The sequence below is a fragment of the Macaca nemestrina genome, chromosome 5, assembly GCF_043159975.1.
Source record: "Macaca nemestrina isolate mMacNem1 chromosome 5, mMacNem.hap1, whole genome shotgun sequence".
Taxonomy (NCBI): domain Eukaryota; kingdom Metazoa; phylum Chordata; class Mammalia; order Primates; family Cercopithecidae; genus Macaca; species Macaca nemestrina.
In genome coordinates this window covers 163,803,230-163,821,091 of record NC_092129.1, presented here as the reverse complement: position 1 = coordinate 163,821,091, position 17,862 = coordinate 163,803,230, and the positions used below count along the sequence as shown (strand labels likewise).

General features: G+C 40.6%; 1 long non-coding RNA gene and 1 pseudogene across 1 annotated transcript in view; both read left to right on the top strand.

Annotated features, from left to right (window-relative positions):
• The first annotated feature begins 379 nt into the window (after positions 1-379).
• The window catches only part of LOC139363206 (uncharacterized), an 80,240-nt gene continuing 62,757 nt past the window's right edge, over positions 380-17,862 (top strand). Inside the window, exon 1 of the long non-coding RNA XR_011623155.1 lies at positions 380-622. This is a non-coding gene — a long non-coding RNA (uncharacterized lncRNA). The remainder of the gene's footprint in view (positions 623-17,862) is intronic.
• On the top strand, positions 14,079-14,188 carry LOC112426798 (small nucleolar RNA U3; annotated as a pseudogene).

The following is a 17,862-nucleotide window of genomic DNA, read 5'->3' as shown; positions in this document are numbered from 1 at the left end:
TTCCATCCTAGATTGGTTATTTATTGCTTTTATGGTGACAGAAGGATTTGAATTTGGTCAGTAGTGAAGGATTGCTTCTTTGATACATACCAATTTTTCAGTCTGTCAAAGGGATCACCAGGCTCTATATCCTAGAGCAATATTTAATCTAACATCAATAATTCATGACAATACCAGAAGAGGGTCTATAGTTTTCTTTGTAAAGGAAAATGAAGGTATCAGGTTGGATTATGGCTTTAAGAAATAACTGTAGTGACAGCTTCTCTTTATTTAAATTTCTAGACTTTTTCTAAGTATCTTTATTTATCCCGGCTCGCGGGATAGTCAGAGCAGGCCCTGGAAGAGGGGGTGGGAATTTAGGGAACAAGAGACACGAGAAATGGAGACAAGACAGTGCTCTGATCAAGTCTCGTTTAATGGCGGTAATGCACTGCCTTATATACACTTGGAAGGGAAGGGGTTGGGCTAAGGCGGAAATGATCTCATTGCCGAGGGCGTGGCCAGGTTAGTTTCGGTTTCTCCGGTCGGCCGTCATGTTGCGCTTTCGCTATTAAGTAACAATTTTCCCCGGCGCTGGAAAAGTGAGTGAAGAAGAAGCAGGAAGAGCGCCATCTTTAATGAGGTATTAGTACAGGGGAAAAAAGGCAAGGATAGGGAGAAGGTGTGGGGTGGAAATGAACACAGCTCAGGCGTTTAATCCTTAATTATTATTCGCTATGGCCGGGGCGTGCAGCTCCGGACATTTATTAAAGGACTTTGTGAGGCTGAGTATTTAGCAAATTAGTGAATTTTCTGTGTTTTCATTTATTTTAGAGAAAGAACTATCACAATATTTAAACATTTCTAACCCTAAAAAAAATTTAATGTATCTCAAAACTTGCACTACTTATTGCTATAGCAACTACCCTGGGCTGCTAAGCCCATTTGTCTTGCTGCTCTACAAATCATAAAAATACCAAATAGACACCAAAGCCTTGTTAAATGCATCCTGACACAGTACAGAATTCTGTTTTGTAGTCTGTTTCTAACACTGTTTAAGGGGCTTAGTTGCCAGGGAACCTCGTCATCACGGGATCTTGCTTGGACTCTGGTCCTAACAGCAATCTTGGAGAACAACTCATTGTAAAATGCCAATTACCATGAAGAAAAATGCTTTGAAAAGTCTTCTTTAAAAAGAGGCAGACTCTATTTCACTTTTTGTAGCTTGATCACCATATTTATTTGGGCTTTGTGCATTTAATTAATGATTCTGTAATAGATATTTCATTCCATTGATGATGGGTTTAGTATCGCAAAGCATAGTGGTAAAAGAATGTGCTGGAGAGAATGAGTTCACTCACTATCCAGAGGAGACCCAACAAATAAAGATCATTCTTTTTCGAAAGTGAACATCCACAGCCCAATCCAAAGTCTTCAGAAGAAGGGAAGAGGTCCTCCCTCATTTCTCCCTTTCCTAAGGAGTGCATAGACCCCAGGTACCACCACAGATGCACCCCTGCCAATGATGTTACTCAGCCTGGTCACTACTAGCCATCACTGATTTCACCACCGCTGACTCTGTCTTCTCTTTACAGCGTTAATTCCTTGGAAAAGCTTTAAAAAAATGGCTGGGTGTGGTGGCTCATGCCTGTAATCCCAGCACTTTGGGAGGCCAAGGCAGGCAGATCACAAGGTCAGGAGTTCGAGACCAGCCTGGCCAACATGGTGAAACCCCATCTCTACTAAAAATACAGAAATTAGCTGGGTGTGGTGGTGGGCACCTGTAGTCCCAGCTACTCAGGAGGTTGAGGCAGGAGAATCACTTGAACCCAGGAGGCGCAGGTTACAGTGAGCCGAGATCGTGCCACTGAACTTCAGCCTGGGCGACAGAGCAAGACTCGGTCTCAAACCAAAAAAAAAGAGGGACATATGGGCGAGTATGTCTACCCTCTGGATCTGCCCACTGCAGAACTTTGACCTTGCTCTTTCACCAGGGCTAAATGAGTCAAAACAGCCATCTGTTTTTCTATAGAGAGGGCTGGACAGTTCCGTTAATTCTCTCTGATTAGCAGGCTGTGTGATATCATCGCCTCCTCCTTAATATCTTCCAAGACCTCTGTAATAACACTTGTCTGTGTCTCCTTGTATTTACTTGACCACAAGCTCTTTGACAGCAGGGATTTTATCTACCTTGCAATGATTTTACGTACCTTATAAATGATTACATCTCTAGCACCTGGTCCTGCCACACCGTGAGTGTCTTAGAAAGGTTCCTTGAACTCAACTGAACCTCAAAATTTAGGAAAAACAATGGTGCAGGGATGCTTTCAACACTACAGTGGGTATCTACTCACCCCCTTTCCCAGCTCTCACCCATCTTCCCAGCCCAACAGTCTCATGTTACAGTCAAAGAGAAACCCCTTTATCACCTACAACCAGCCCTGATCTCCAGACGCAGCCTCCCAGGGTATGTGCAGGTTGTTCTAGATGGCTGGGTTGCATTTTAGTCTTGGTGGTTTTGGTTTTAATACAACTCCTCAAAATTAAGGGTGTGACCAGGAGAAGAGGAGGAAGCACATTTCTGTTTGGATGCAACAGGGGACATAGCATAAGCTCCCTGTTCTGGAAGCCATTCAAGCTAGGATCTTTAGCTTCAGGCTATGACCCCACTGCACCTACTCACTTGACCTGGTTGGGTGGTGAAAATGGGATCTGGAGAGTTGGGTGCTACAGAAATAGAATAGAAGAATGGGACATGGAAGAGGGATGCCCTTATGTTCATTCTTAGCTCCTAATCTGATAAAGTTGTAATTAACTAAATTATAACTTCATTATTCTCTAAAAGGGGCTAATTCTACCTTTCCTTCTGGCACTCACCATTTGCTGAACAATTCTTATCTGAGTGTAGAATGTGACTATACCCACCAAGGCAAGCCCAGCCACCTTAGTAACCATCTGAGTAGATATGAAAAGATTGTTTCTTGGTTTGGAGACATAGCTACCATTTACAGAACCATCATGGCTATTTACAAATTGGCCTCTTTAACAAAGAGCCTTTAGGGATCTTGACCATAGAATGTAAAAAGACATAGTCCCTGGTCTCAGGTAGCTCATAGTTTAATGTGGGAGAAAGACCCAAGTAAACCAGTAATTATGGCAAGTTTATTTGGTAAGTGTTATTTATGACAGAGTTATACTCAGAGTACAAAGAAATATTTGGAGTACCAAAAAAAAAAAAAAAAAAAAAAAAAAGGCACCAATCAGACTGGGGAGGAGAGTGTCAGGAAATTAGGAAATTCCAAGATTCAGGATTAAACTGAATCTCGAAGGTCAAGTGTGATGTGGAAGAGGTGAGGAGAGGAAGAAGAGTCACCAGGACACCCTGGCAGGGGCCTTAGGACATGCAAAGACGCAGAAGTATAAAAGTTGGGGATGTCTTGGGGATGGCAAATGTAGCACATTGGACAGTGGTGGGAGGTGAGACCACATAAATCATCTGGGGCCAGATCGTCGAGGAGCTGATGTGCTAAGTTCAATTCACAGGACTCACATTTTGGCTTAGCCTATCCCCTGTACTGTAAGCTCCAGAGAGGGTAGAGAACATACGTTCCTCATTTATTTCTGTATCTACAGTGTCTGGGCCATGGTAAACTCTCAACAGATGTGTGCTGGATAATTAGATTAATTCATTCATTAAACCTATCACTGGGAGGGGAATGTAATTTTGACAAGAATAATATTAGCATATTGTTACTGAGGAATGAATTTAAAAACAATGTAAAATACAAAAGATACTTAATTAAAGATAAAAGCTTTTAGCACCTACCACAAATAATATGAAGAGGTTTAGATTCTATCTCACAGAGCTGCTATGGGAAAGCAGTCTCTATCCAGACCCCAGGAAAGGGATCTTGGATCTCTTGCAAGGAAGAATTCAAGGTGAATCCATAGAGTAAAGTGGAAGCAAGTTTAATAGGAAACTAAAGGAATAAAAGAATGGCCACTCCATAGGCAGAGCGACAGCTTAAGCTGCTCGGTTAAGGATACTTATTTGTTACTTCTCAATTGTATTCTAAACAAGGGGTGGATTATTCGTGAGTTTTCTGGGACGGGGGTGGGCAATTCCCGTAACTGCAGGTTCCTCCCCCTTTTAGACCATATAGGGTAACTTCTGGAGGTTGCCATGGCATTTGTAAACTGTCATGGTGCTGGTGGGAGTGTCTTCTAGCATGTTAATACATTAAAATTAGCGTATAATGAGCAGTGAGGACGACCAGAGGTCACTTTTGTCACCATCTTGGTTTTGGTGTGTTTTGGCTGGCTTCTTTACCTCATGCTGTTTTATCAGCAAGGTCTGTGTGACCTGTACATTATATGGACCTCCGATCTCATCCTGTGACTTAGAATGCCTGAACTCCTGGGAATGCAGCCCAGTAGGTCTCAGCCTTATTTTACCCAGCCCCTATTCAAGATGGAGTTGCTCTGGTTCAAATGCCTCTGATGGAACTTTCTTTTTTTTTTTTTTTTTTTTTGAGACAGAGTCTCACTCTGTTACCAGGCTGGAGTAGAGTGATGCAATCTCGGCTCACGGCAACCTCCTCCGCCTCCTGTGTTCAAGTGATTCTTCTGCCTCAGTCTCCCGAGTAGCTGGGACTACAGGTGTGTGCCACCATGCTCAGCTAATTTTTGTATTTTTAGTAGAGAGGAGGTCTCACCATGTTGGCCAGGCTGGTCTCCATCTCTTGACCTCGTGATCCACCCACCTCGGCCTCCCAAAGTGCCAGGATTACAGGCATGAGCCACCTCGCCTGTTCTGACAGAGCTTTTAAGGATACATGGAGTTCTGGGGAGTTGAGCCTGTTTTCTTGTCTCATCAGGAACACATCAGAAAACACCTTTGAAGTTTAAGATGCCAACAAGCGTCCCTCAGCATTCTAAGCCTACATGCTGTGCCCTGTGCAATATCGCTTACGCTAAAAATGTATTCCTTGTTTATCTGAAATTCAACTATAATTAGATGTCAATACAATATTTTATCTGGAAACCATATTTTATAGTCAAATAGGTTTGGGAAATACTGAATTAAATAAAGTTATACTAATACCTTTTCTGCTGGTCTTCACAGAGCTACTAATATGTTCTGGTACATAACATTTTCTGTGACAGGAGAATCAAGAATGCAATTTTGGTTGGGTGCAGTGGCTCACAACTGTAATCCCAGCACTTTGGGAGGCTGAGGCGGGCAGATCACCTGAGGTCAGGAGTTCAAGACACGCCTGGCCAACATGGTGAAACCCGGTCTTCTACTAAAAATACAAAAATTGGCCAGGTACGGTGGCAGGTGCCTGTAATCCCAGCTACTTGGGAGGCTGAGGCAGGAGAATCGCTTGAACCTGGGAGGCGGACGTTGCAGTGAGCTGAGATTGTGCCACTGCACTCCAGCCTGGGTAACAGAGCGAGACTCTCTCTCAAAAAAAAAAAAAAAAGCAAGAAAGAAAGAATGCAATTTTTCCCAACCATAATTGAACAAAAATTCCTTTTTTCAGTGAGCATCCTCAGAAAGCTAATCTAAACGGCAATTGTTCAATTATCTCTGGAGGTTTTCTATTTACTAAGCATTTCTGTGATTTCCCATCAGATTCTGATCAAATCATCTCCATGAAATATCATTAAATCATTCCTTCCAAGAGAAAGTTTAAAATCCTTAGCATGAAACACGCAGGCCTTCCCAATCTGTTATCCAGCTTTCCAGCTTCACTCCCAGCTTTTCTCACGTACCACCCTGCCTAACTATCCCGCTGAGCTCCCCTCTACCTGCTAAACATTCTACACTCTTTCAATTCCCTGTGACCTTTGCACATATTTCCTTTACCAGAAAGACCTACCCACAACTCACAATCTTCTCCTGGAGCCTACTGCTCTCACCTTTAAGACTGGTGAGTACAGCTGTTCCTGGCTTCCCACCAAGAATGGTTAGTCATTTATTCCTTCCTCCTCCCACAGGATTGTACATTTGCCTGTGAGTATTTACTTCCCTGCATTATAGTTATTCATTTGCAGATCTATCTCCCCTAGAAAACTGTCAGCTTTTAAAGGGCATAGCTTTATCCTATTTACCTTTCAGTCCTCAGCTCATAGCACGGAATTGCACACATAGTAGATGTTCAACAATGATTGATGAACGAGTGACTCAATAGTAAATGTGATACAAACGTAGGAGCAATGAAATTAGGTAGATTTAGGCCGGCGCAGTGGCTCACGCCTGTAATCCCAGCACTTTGGGAAGCTAAGGCGGGCAGATCACAAGGTCAGGAGATCGAGACCATCCTGGCTAACATGGTGAAACCCTGTCTCTACTAAAAATACAAAAAAAGAGTTAGCCGGGTGTGGTGGCAGGCGCCTGTAGTCCCAGCTACTCAGGAGGCTAAGGCAGGAGAATAGCGTGAACCCAGGAGGCGGAGCTTGCAGCAAGCCAAGATTGCACCACTGCACTCCAGCCTGGGCAACAGGGTGAGACTGTGTCTCAAAAAAAAAAGAAAAAGAAATTAGGTAGATTTCTGTAAACATAATATCTATCTGTGGGTTCTTGCCTTCCAATTGTTTGTGATTATATGATAAATTAGTTAATCATCATGTCTTTCTTTAGTTACATAGTAACATATTAAAAGAGGTTTACTAGCATCTAATAAACCTGTTTGCTTCCAAAGGTGAAGTATTATTATTCCCACTTTAAGAGGCATGAAGGTGTAAGGAGTCATACCCAGATGAGAGTAGTCCCTCTTTAGGCATCAGTCTGTTCTTGACTGGATTGACCACATTTAGCTTAAGTGGAGACCATAAATGCTAATAATTAGTGAGGTATCTCCCATTAAGGATATGCAAAGGAACTCCTTCAAAACTCAGGACTTTATAAATTCAACAAAAGGACTAATTACAAAAAAATGAACCTGCACTGTGAAACGAATAATATAGTCATATAGTCAGGTACCTATAACCCCTTCTCAACTGAAATTTGCTGTCATGCAAAGTTCTGATATATAGAAATTTATTTTTAATACGTTTTCAGCCTGTAAGAGAGTTTCACTTCAAGTACATGAAAAGTATTACTCCCTCTATCAGGGAAACACAGAAAAAAAGAAAACTAGAAACCGAGAAAAGAACAAGGAAGTAATATGAATGATAGCAAGCACAGTACTTGGCATGCAGTAGAACCTCAAGAGATTTAGTTGAGTTGAGCTGGATTGAGATGGGGACACAGAAGTTTGTGCAATGAAGCAAAGAAAAAAATTCATTTAACTTTTATTTTAGGTTCGGGGTACATATGCAAGTTTGTTTGTATAGGTAAACTTATGTCACGGGGGTTTGTTCACGGGGGTTTGTTGTACAGATTATTTTGTCACCCAGGTACTAAGCCTAATATCCAATAGCTATTTTTCCTGATCCTCTCCCTCCTCCCACCCTCCACCCTTCAGTAGGCCCCAATATGTGTTGTCCCTCTCTATATGTCCATGTGTTCTCATCATTTAGCTGCCACTTATAAGTGAGAACATGCGGTATTTGGTTTTCTGTTCCTGCATTGGTTTGCTATGGACAATGGCCTCCAGCTCCAACCATGTTCCTGCAAAAGATATGATCTTGTTCTTTTTTATGGCTGCATAGTATTCCATGGCATACATGCACCACATTTTCTTTATCCAATCTGTCATTAATGGGCAATTATGTTGATTCCATGTCTTCGCTATTGTGAATAGTGCTGCAATAAACATTCGCATGCATGTGTCTTTATGATAGAACGATTTCTATTCCTCTGGGTATATACTCAGTAATGGGATTGCGGGGTTGAATGGTAGTTCTGTTTTTAGGTCTCTGAGGAATCACCACACTGTTACCCACAATGGTCAAACTAATTTACACTCCCACCAACAGTGTATAAGGGTTCCCTTTCAAAGAAAAAAAAAGCTGAGGGAAAGTAAAACTAGGCCTTAGAAATGCACGATTGGATATATTAAGAATGAGAGGACCATGGTCACTAAAAGAGGGTCTGACAGCCACAGAACCCATGAAGCCACGAGGGCAGTGAGGGATCATTGCTGCAGAGCAGCAGGGAGTGGCTCAGAGATACGGTCCTACCTGATCTACACGTCATGAGCATTCAAGTGAGGCTTTCTCTCTGGAGTTCTATAGGGATTCTGGATTTGGGGAATAAATTGCTTTGCAACATAAAATGAAAAAGACTCTCGCTGTGGAGCAGAGGGCTGGAAAGACGAGGGGCAGCCTCAGAGCCCCATTGAGCACTTTTCACAGAAAGCCTGTCTGGCTTATAGTGTGCAAGAGATGAAGAATGGGAGGTAACTTTACAGACTTCATGGTCTGCATGGGGCATGGAAGACAGCATAGAAATCGTCCTTATGAATGGGTTGTCTTTCTGGTTTGATTCCAGTGACATACACGTTAGTAATAAAGATAGCTCGTCTTTCCTATTCCAAGCTTGTTTTCTAAGGGCTTTAAATATAATAAACCATTTAATCCAATTAACAGCCTCATGAAACTGGTATCAGCATTATTTTCATTTTAGAAACAAGGAAGCTGATACGTCAAAAGATAGTTTGGCTAGTAAGCGGTGGAGTAGCACTGGGAACCCAGTCAGTGTGACTGCTGTACCCACAAATACCTCCAGGCTGGGGTTCTTTTGTTTTGAGACAGAGTCTCGCTCTGTTGCCCAGGCTGGAGTGCAATGGTGCCATCTCGGTTCACTGCAACCTCCTCCTCCCAAGTTCAAGCGATTCTCCTGCCTCAGCCTCCCGAGTAGCTGGGACTACAAGCACTCACCACCATGCCTGGCTAATTTTTGTATTTTTAGTAGAGACAGGGTTTCGCCATGTTGGTCAGGCTGATCTCATACTCTCGACCTCAAGTAATCCACCTGCCTCAGCCTCCCAAAGTGCTGGGATTATAGATGTGAGCACCGTGCTGGGCCAAGCTGGGGTTCTTATAGGAATTGCCTCTCCTCCTCAGTCAGGTATTAGGAATGACCAAGGTGGTGATTGTCAGAGACCTGTCATAAGGGCTGTCCAGCACAAACAAATGTACTGGACAGTGGTCATGTTGATGCTAAGCCACATCCTAGTACGGAACCTGCTTGCTCTGGATCAATGACAGGAACATGACCCAGGGTGGGTCAACATTGAGCCCACCCCCTCGATCACAGTGATAATTCAAAAGATGGGACTAAAAATCCAGTCTGGAGAGTCTGAGCCGTTCCCTGAGATCTTTCAAACTGAGACTGAGAAAAGGCATCTTTTCATTTCTGCTTACAGATCTTTCAGGATGTGACTTTGACACTTGCTGCTGGCTACATTTCCTGCTGGGCAGAGAATGTCCATCTCTATTAGCAGAGAAGGAAGCTTAAGTGGAGCAAAGGAGAAAGAGGTTGAGGGGAGTGAGCTGACAATGTTTGGATTCCTGGTTCCAGTTCCTGGCACCCCAGAGTGGCTCTGAGTCCTGCTGATGGTCTTTTGAGCCACCTCTGTGTTCTTCAGCTAAATCTTTTTGTTTGTTTGTTTGTTTGTTTGTTTGTTTTAGATGGAGCCTCACTCTGTTGCCCAGGCTGGAGTGTAGTGGCACCATCTCAGTTCACTGCAGCCTCCGCCTCCCAGGTTCAAGCAATTCTCTGCCTCAGCCTCCTGAGTAGCTGGGATTACAGGCGCCCACCTGGCTAATTTTTGCTTTTTTAGTAGAGACCGGGTTTCACCATCTTGGCCAGGTTGGTCTTGAACTCCTGACCTCATGATCCACCCGCCTCAGCCTCCCAAAGTGCTGGGATTACAGGCGTGAGCCACTGCGCCGAGCCTAAATCATTCTGTTTGGTTAACCTGGTTTGGGTTAATTTTCTATCATTTGCTGCTCAAAGTGTCCTAACTCAACACTCTTTTCTCAATATGAAGCTCTGCCAGCCCCTGTCTTTGCTCAAGGGGTCAGCAGCTGTGGCGCTGCATCCCACGTAGACCACATGCCACGCCAGTGCGTGTCCTGTGCCAATCCACATCTGTCTATACCACACGGTCTGTATTCTGATCCATGTATTTCAGAAAAAGTTGCAGTCATTTATACCTACAATTCTCAAAGTTTAGTTTTTCAGACACATATATATATAGTATATATAATGTGTATATATATGTTTATATATAATGTTTGTATATAATATATATAATGTTTGTATATATGTTTATGTATATTATATATATAATGTTTGTATATATGTTTATGTATATTATATATATAATGTTTGTATATATGTTTATATATAATATATATAATGTTTGTATATATGTTTATATATATAATATATATAATGTTTATATTGCCTTCGCTTTAGATATGTAAAAGGAAAATACATCTTGGGGCCCCCAAATCACTAAGCTTCAGGTAAAAGTCAAGCTGGAAACTGCTTAGGGCAAGCCTGCCTCCCAATCTATTCAAAGCCATCCCTCTGCTCACCGAGATAGATGCTATCTGATTGCCTCCTTTGGAAAGGCTAATCAGAAACTCAAAAGAATACAACAGTTTGTCTCTCACCAACCTGTGACCCCCTCCGTGCCTCAGCTGTCCTGCCTTTCTGGATGGAATCAATATACATCTTACATATATTGATTGACATCTCATGTCTTCCTAAAATGTATGAAAGCAAGCTGTGACCTAGCCATAGTGGGCACATCTAGTCAAGACCTCCTGAGGCTGTGTCACGGGTGCATGTTCTCAACCTTAGCAAAAATAAACTTTCTAAATTAACTGAGACCTGTCTCAGATATTCGGAGTTCACAGATAGCTCCAGTCTAATTGCTAGTAGACAATTCCAAGAAAATGTGGAACTTCAGGGAGGATTCCAAAATTTGGGTACTTTTTCTTTCCTGTGATGAAAAGCTTTAATTCTTGTCTTTCAGCAGAAAATGAGTAGCTTGTACATAAATGCAGGCTGGAGAACTTTTTCCTCGAAGTCTGTCCCTCTCTGATTGATAGTCTCTTGTTGTCACAGCAGGGGTTAAAAATAAGCTACTTCCTTCCTCCCTCTTTGGAGTTTTGGTTTTTAACTATTTAATCTCCACTCTATGTGAACCACAGTCTGACTAAATATTTTGCCTAAGGTATAGCTGATAATTAGATAAGTAGATCTCTTCTCTTCCCATGTATATCCTAGTAGTCAACACTGTCTCGAAATATGTACACAAAAATCAAAGTACTAGAAAAATATAAAGTAGTGAGTAGATATGTCAAAGTTAAAGACGATAACCAATAAAAGTTGAGATTTAACCACCTTAAATTATTTTTTCTCATAGCTTTCAATAAAAAGCTAAACTGTAGATTCCAGCCGAGTTCCATCTCATTGAGTTCTGCCTTTTTCTTGGGTGGCTTTGTACATGGAAAACCGATAGAGGCCTTCTCCTAACAAGGGCCACATCTCCTCTGATTAATTTCCAGGCTTCCAAGCATGGGCACAGTGATCACCCACGCCTTCCCTCCCCTGGCAGCTCTGGGGACAGGCCTGCCCAGCAAAGCAATCTAGAAAGTGATTTCGTTTTCTGACTAATGCAGAAGAAATCCTCTTATAATGACTTAAGTAAGCTGTCAGTCAAGAAGTATTTATTGAGAGCCGCCTTCAGGACATTCAGGAAGGAAACTAATGCTGGAGATAATAGAAGAAGCCAGTGCCAAGGGCGTCAGCTGTCCCTGAAGAGTCTAAGTAAAATTGCAAAGTAGGAGAACTTTACCTGCCTTCTTCCTTTCTTTTTTTCTTTATTTCTTTTCTTTTTTACTTTCTTTTTAAGAGGTGGAGTCTCACTGTGTTGCCCAGGCTGGCCTTAGACTCCTGGGCTCAAAGGATCCTCCTGCCTCAGCCTCCCGTGTAGCTGGAACTGCAGGTACACAGCACCATGCCCAGCCCCTCCTTTCCTCATGGTTTCTTGCTCTCTCTACATCTATTCCTTTTCTAATATAACCAGTCTTTTCATGCTGTCCCACTCCCACTCCTAGCCCTGCCATTCATTCATTCCTAAAGGCATACATTTATTCATTCAGAAAATATATATATTGACTACCCACTGTGTTCTAGGCACTGTTCTAGGCAGTGGTGATACAGCAGTGAATAAGCAAAAATCCCCAGTCCTCAGGAGCTTTTATCTTAGTGATGGTAGACGGAGACAAAGAAACACACAATAGGTGAGATGTTGATAAATGCTGTAGAGAAAAATAAACTAGACTGAAGGGGTCACAGAGAAGAGGGGCAATGCTTGTTTTTAGAGGGTGGTCAAAGAAGGCCTTGCTGAAAACATGATTTTGGGACAGAAACACAAAAGGAGTTAGGGGCCTAAGGCCTGTGGATGTGGGATCCTGGGGTAAGAGGGTTCAGCCAGAGGAAACCACAGATGTCAACATCGTGAGGCAGGAGAGTGCCTGGGATGTTGTAGAAACTGTAACAAATCCAGTGAGGCTGGAGTCCTGTGAATGAGGAAGGTGGGAGGAAATCCCCAGGTGCACATAAGTCTGGGACCTTCAAAACACCTTGTTCTTTCACCAACACCCTGATACCAAAACCTGTGAAAAGGTAGGCTTCCCCGACTGTATAACAAAAAGAGCAAACAAGAAATTGATCTCTATCAAGGAACCGGGGAAAAAGTCTCTCGTGAGAATTTGTGCCACTACATTTGTCTGTATATGGATCTGGGCTTTGAATTTTTTTTTTTTTTTTGAGACGGAGTCTCGCTCTGTCGCCCAGGCTGGAGTGCAGTGGCGCGATCTCGGCTCACTGCAAGCTCCGCCTCCCGGGTTCACGCCATTCTCCTGCCTCAGCCTCCCGAGTAGCTGGGACTACAGGCGCCCACAACCGCGCCCGGCTAATTTTTTGTGTTTTTAGTAGAGATGGGGTTTCACCGTGGTCTCGATCTCCTGACCTTGTGATCCGCCCGCCTCGGCCTCCCAAAGTGCTGGGATTACAGGCGTGAGCCACCGCTGGGCTTTGAATTTAAATATGTGTGCAACTGTTAAATCCCCAAGTTGAGAAATTAAATGAAAGTGGTCTCAGGTTATTAGTACCACACAAGGCTAAAACCAAACAAATGAAAATCCTCTTTGGAGAAGAATATCTTCATCTCAGTCTTCCCAATATTCCCACAGATTCAGTTCTGCCAAATATGAGGTCACAATCAAAATGTGTGAAGCATCTGAGGAAGGAAGCCCCATGAACAAGAGTCAGTAGAAATCACAAACAAAAGATTTAGAGCTCTTAATGACTGCAAATGTTGGAATTATGAGATATTTTATTTTCAGAGTATAAAATAACTGTATAAAATGTTTAAAGCAACAAAAATTGGGATTTTTAAATATCAAAGGAAAAAGCACTATTAAATATGCCTAGGCAGATTTGAAAAATAACCTAATAGAAATTATAGGAAAAAAGATGGTGGTGGTTGAAAGAAGAAACTGAATAGCTATATAAAAAACAGAGAAGTGATAGCTGAAAAGACAATTGGTGAACTGGTAGATAGATCTGAAGAGATTGTGCATAACTTGACACAAAATAAAAGCAAATGAAAAATATAAAGGAAAGATTAAGAGATATGCAGTTTAGAATGAAAGAAAGGTGTCAAATCAATATTCTAAACTTCCCACTTAAGACATTGGAAAAAGTAGAGCAAACTAAACCTAAAAAGTAGAGCAAGCAGAAGGAAGGAAATAATAAAGATTAAAGAAGAAATTAGTGAAATATTAGATACAAAAACAATAGTGAAAGTCAATGAAACCAAAGGATGGCTCCTTGAAAGGATTAAGAAATTGACAAAACTTAAGCTACATTAACCAAGAAAACAAAGGGGAGAATTAAATTACCAGAACCAGAAATGGAAAAGGGGAGATTACAATCAATCTTATACAAATAAAAAGTTCATAAAGGATACTATAACCAATTGTATGCCACTAAATTAGATAACTTAGATGAAATGGACAAATTCCTAGGAAGACACAAACTACTGAAACTGACTTAAGAAATAGACAATCTGAGTAGACACATAATGAATAAAGAGATTGAATTTGTAATTTTTTAAAAAACTAAGACTATATTTTCAGGGATCATTTCTACAGTTTGTTACTAGAGACATTCATCTGAATGTGTGGAGCACCAAAGATCTCGAATTAATGATTTAGCATCACACCTAGAGGAACTAGAAAAACAGGAGCAAACTAACTCCAAGACTAGTAGAAGAAAAGAAATAACTAAAATCAGAGCAAAACTGAATGAAATTGAGAACCAAAAATTCACACAAAGGATCAAATAAACCAAAAGTTGGTTCTCTGAAAGGATAAATAAGATTGATAGGCCACTAGCTAGATTAACAAAGAAGAGAGAAGATCAAATAATGATAATGAGAAATGACAAAGGTGACATTACAACCAATCCTACAGATATACAAAATATTCTCAGACACTTTTATAAACATTTTATGCACACAAACTAGAAAATGTAAAGGAAATGGATAAATTTAGGGAAACATGCAACCTCCCAAGATTCAATCAGGAAGAAATTGAAACCTTGAACAGACCAATATTGAGTTACAAAATTGAATCAGTGATAAAAAACATACTAACCAAAAAAGCCCTGAACAAGACGAATTCATAGCTGAATTCTACCAGATATACAAAGAAGAGCTGATACTAATTCTACTGAAACTATTATAAAAAAAATCAAAGAAAAAGGATTCCTCCTTAACTGATTCTATGAAGCCACCATCACCCTGATACCAAAGCCTCTCAAAGACACATGAAAAAAGAAAACTACAGGCCAATATCTGTGATGAACATAGATGCAAAAGTCTTCAACAAATGCTTTCAAACTGAATCCAGCAGCACATCAGAAAGTTAATTCACCATGACCAAGTAGACTTCATTCTTGAAATGCAAGATTGGTTCAACATACACAAATCAATAAATGTGATTCACCATATAAACAAAATTAAAAACAAAAACCATATGATCATCTCAATAGACACAGAAAAAGCTTTTGATGAAATCCAACATCCTTCAGGATAAAAACCCTCAACAAACTAGGCATCAAAGGAACATACCTCAAAATGAGAGCTATCTATGACAAACCCACAGCTAACATCATACTGAATGGGCAAAAACTGGAAGCATTTCTCTTAAGAACAGGAACAAGGCAAGATGACCACTCTCAGCACTCCTATTCAACATAGTACTGGAAGTGTTAGCCACAGCAATCAAGCAAAAGAAAGAAAAAAAGGCACCCAAAAGAGGAAACGAAGTCAAATTATGTCTTTGCTGATGATATAATTCTATACCTAGGAAGCCCTAGAGACTCCACCAAAAGAATTTTAGAACTGATAAATGATTTCAGTCAAGTTTCAGGATACAAAATCAATGTGCAAAAATCAGTAACATTTCTATACACCAATAGTATTCAAGCTAGGAGACAAATCAAGAATGAGATCCCATTTATAATAACTACAAAAAATATAAAATACCTAGGGTTACATCTAACCAAGGAAATGAAAGATCTCTACAAGGAGAACTGTAAAACACCACTGAAAGAAATCATAGATGACACAAACAAATGAAAAAACATTCCATGTTCATGGATTGGAAGAATCAATATCAATAAAATGGCCATACTACCCAAAGCAATCTATAGATTCACAGTATTCCTATCAACCTATCAAGATCATTTTTCACAGAATAAGAAAAAAATTCTAAAATTCATATAGAACCAAAAAATGACCTGAATAACCAAAGGAATCCTAACCAAAAAGAACAAAGCTGAAGGCATCATGCTACCCAACTTCAGACTCTACTATAACACTACAGTAACCCAAATGGGATAGTACTGGTACAAATACAGAGATAAAGACCAATGGAACAGAATAGAGAACAGAAATAAAGCCACACACCTACAACCATCTGATCGTCAACAAAACTGACAAAAATAAGCAATGCAAAAAGACTGTCTATTCAATAAATGGTGCTGGGATAATTGGTGAGCCATATGCAAAGGAATGAAATTGGACCCCTACCACTCACTATATACAAAAATTAACTCAAAGTAGGTTAGAGACTAAAATGTAAGACCTGAAACTATAAAAATCCTGGAGGAAAACCTAGGAAATACCCTTCTCGACACCGGCCTTGGCAAAGAATTTATGGTTAACTTCTCAAAAGCAATTGCAACAAAAACAAAAATTGGCAAGGGGGACCTAATTAAACTAAAGATCTTCCGCGCAATGCAAGAAACTATAATAAACAGAGTAAACAACCAACCGAATGGGAGAATATATTTGCTAACTGTGCATTCAATAAAGGTCCAATATTCAGAATCTATAAGGATCTTAAATCAACAGGGGAAAAAAAAACATTCAAAAGTAGGCAAAGGACATGAACAGACACTTATCAAAAGAAGACATACAAGCAGCCAACAAGCATATGAAAAATGCTTGTCACTAATCAGTAGAGAAATGCAAATCAAAACTGCAAATAAAAACTTTTTCGTGTTAGCCATTCTGACCAGCTACTACTACTACATCTCATACCAGTCAGACTGGCTACCACTAAAAAGTCAAACAAAAATAGATGCGGAAGAGGCTGCAGAGAACAGGGGATGTTTATACACTTTGGGTTGGAATATAAGTTAGTTCAGCCACTGTGGAAAGCAGTTTGGAGATTTCTCCAAGAACTTAAATAAGCACTCGACCCAACAATTCCATTACTAGAGAAATACCCAAAGGAAAATAAATCATTCTACCAAAAAGACACATGCATTTGTATGTTCATTGCAGCACTATTCACAATGGCAAAGACATGGAGTCAACCTAGGTGCCCATCAACAGTGGGCTGGATAAAGGAAATGGGGTACACGTACACCATGAAATGCTATCCAGCCATAAAAAGAAGGAATTCATATTATTTGCTGCAACATGGATGCAGTTGGAGACCATTATCCTAAGTGAATTAATACAGTAACAGAAAATCAAATACTGCATGTTCTCACTTACAAGTGGGAGCTAAACACTGAGTACACATGGACATAAAGATGAGAGCAATGGACTCTGCGGACTGCGGGAGTGGAAAGAGCAGGAGGTGGGTGAGGACCGAGAGACTGCCTACTGCATGCTGTGCTCACTGCCTGAGTGACAGGATCATCTGCTCTCCAAACCTGAGTGTCACACAGTGTTCCCGTATGACAGACCTGCATATGTACCCCTGAATCTAAAATAAAAGTTGAGATAATTTTCTTAAAAAACTACCCACAAAGAAAAGTCCAGGCCCAGGTGGCTTCGTCACTGAAATTGATCAAACATTAAGGAATTAATTCCAATAACTCATAAACTTTTCCCAAAAAATACAAGAGGAAAGAACACCTCCCAGTTCATTCTATGAGTCTGGTATTAACTGGACTAATAGTAAACTAGACAAAGGCATTGCAAGAAAATCAAAGAACATTATCGCATGAATATGAATGCAAAAATTCTCAACAAAATACTAACAAACCAAATCTAGCAATGTATGAAAATAATAATGCACCATGACAAGTGGGATTTATCCTAGGATATAAGGTTGGTTTACCATCCAAAAATCAACTAATGAAAAACACCATAGCAATAGAATAAAAAGCAACATCCACAAGATCATCTCAATAGATGCAGAAAACGTGTTTGACAAGACCCAACATCATTTTAGGATTAAACACACTCAACAAGCTGAGAATAGAAGATAATTTATTCAACCTGATAAAGGGCATCTATGAAAAAACCCACAGCTAAAACTGTAATTAATGATGAAAGACAGGATACCTTCCTCCTAAGATTAAGAAAAGTACAAAGATGTCTG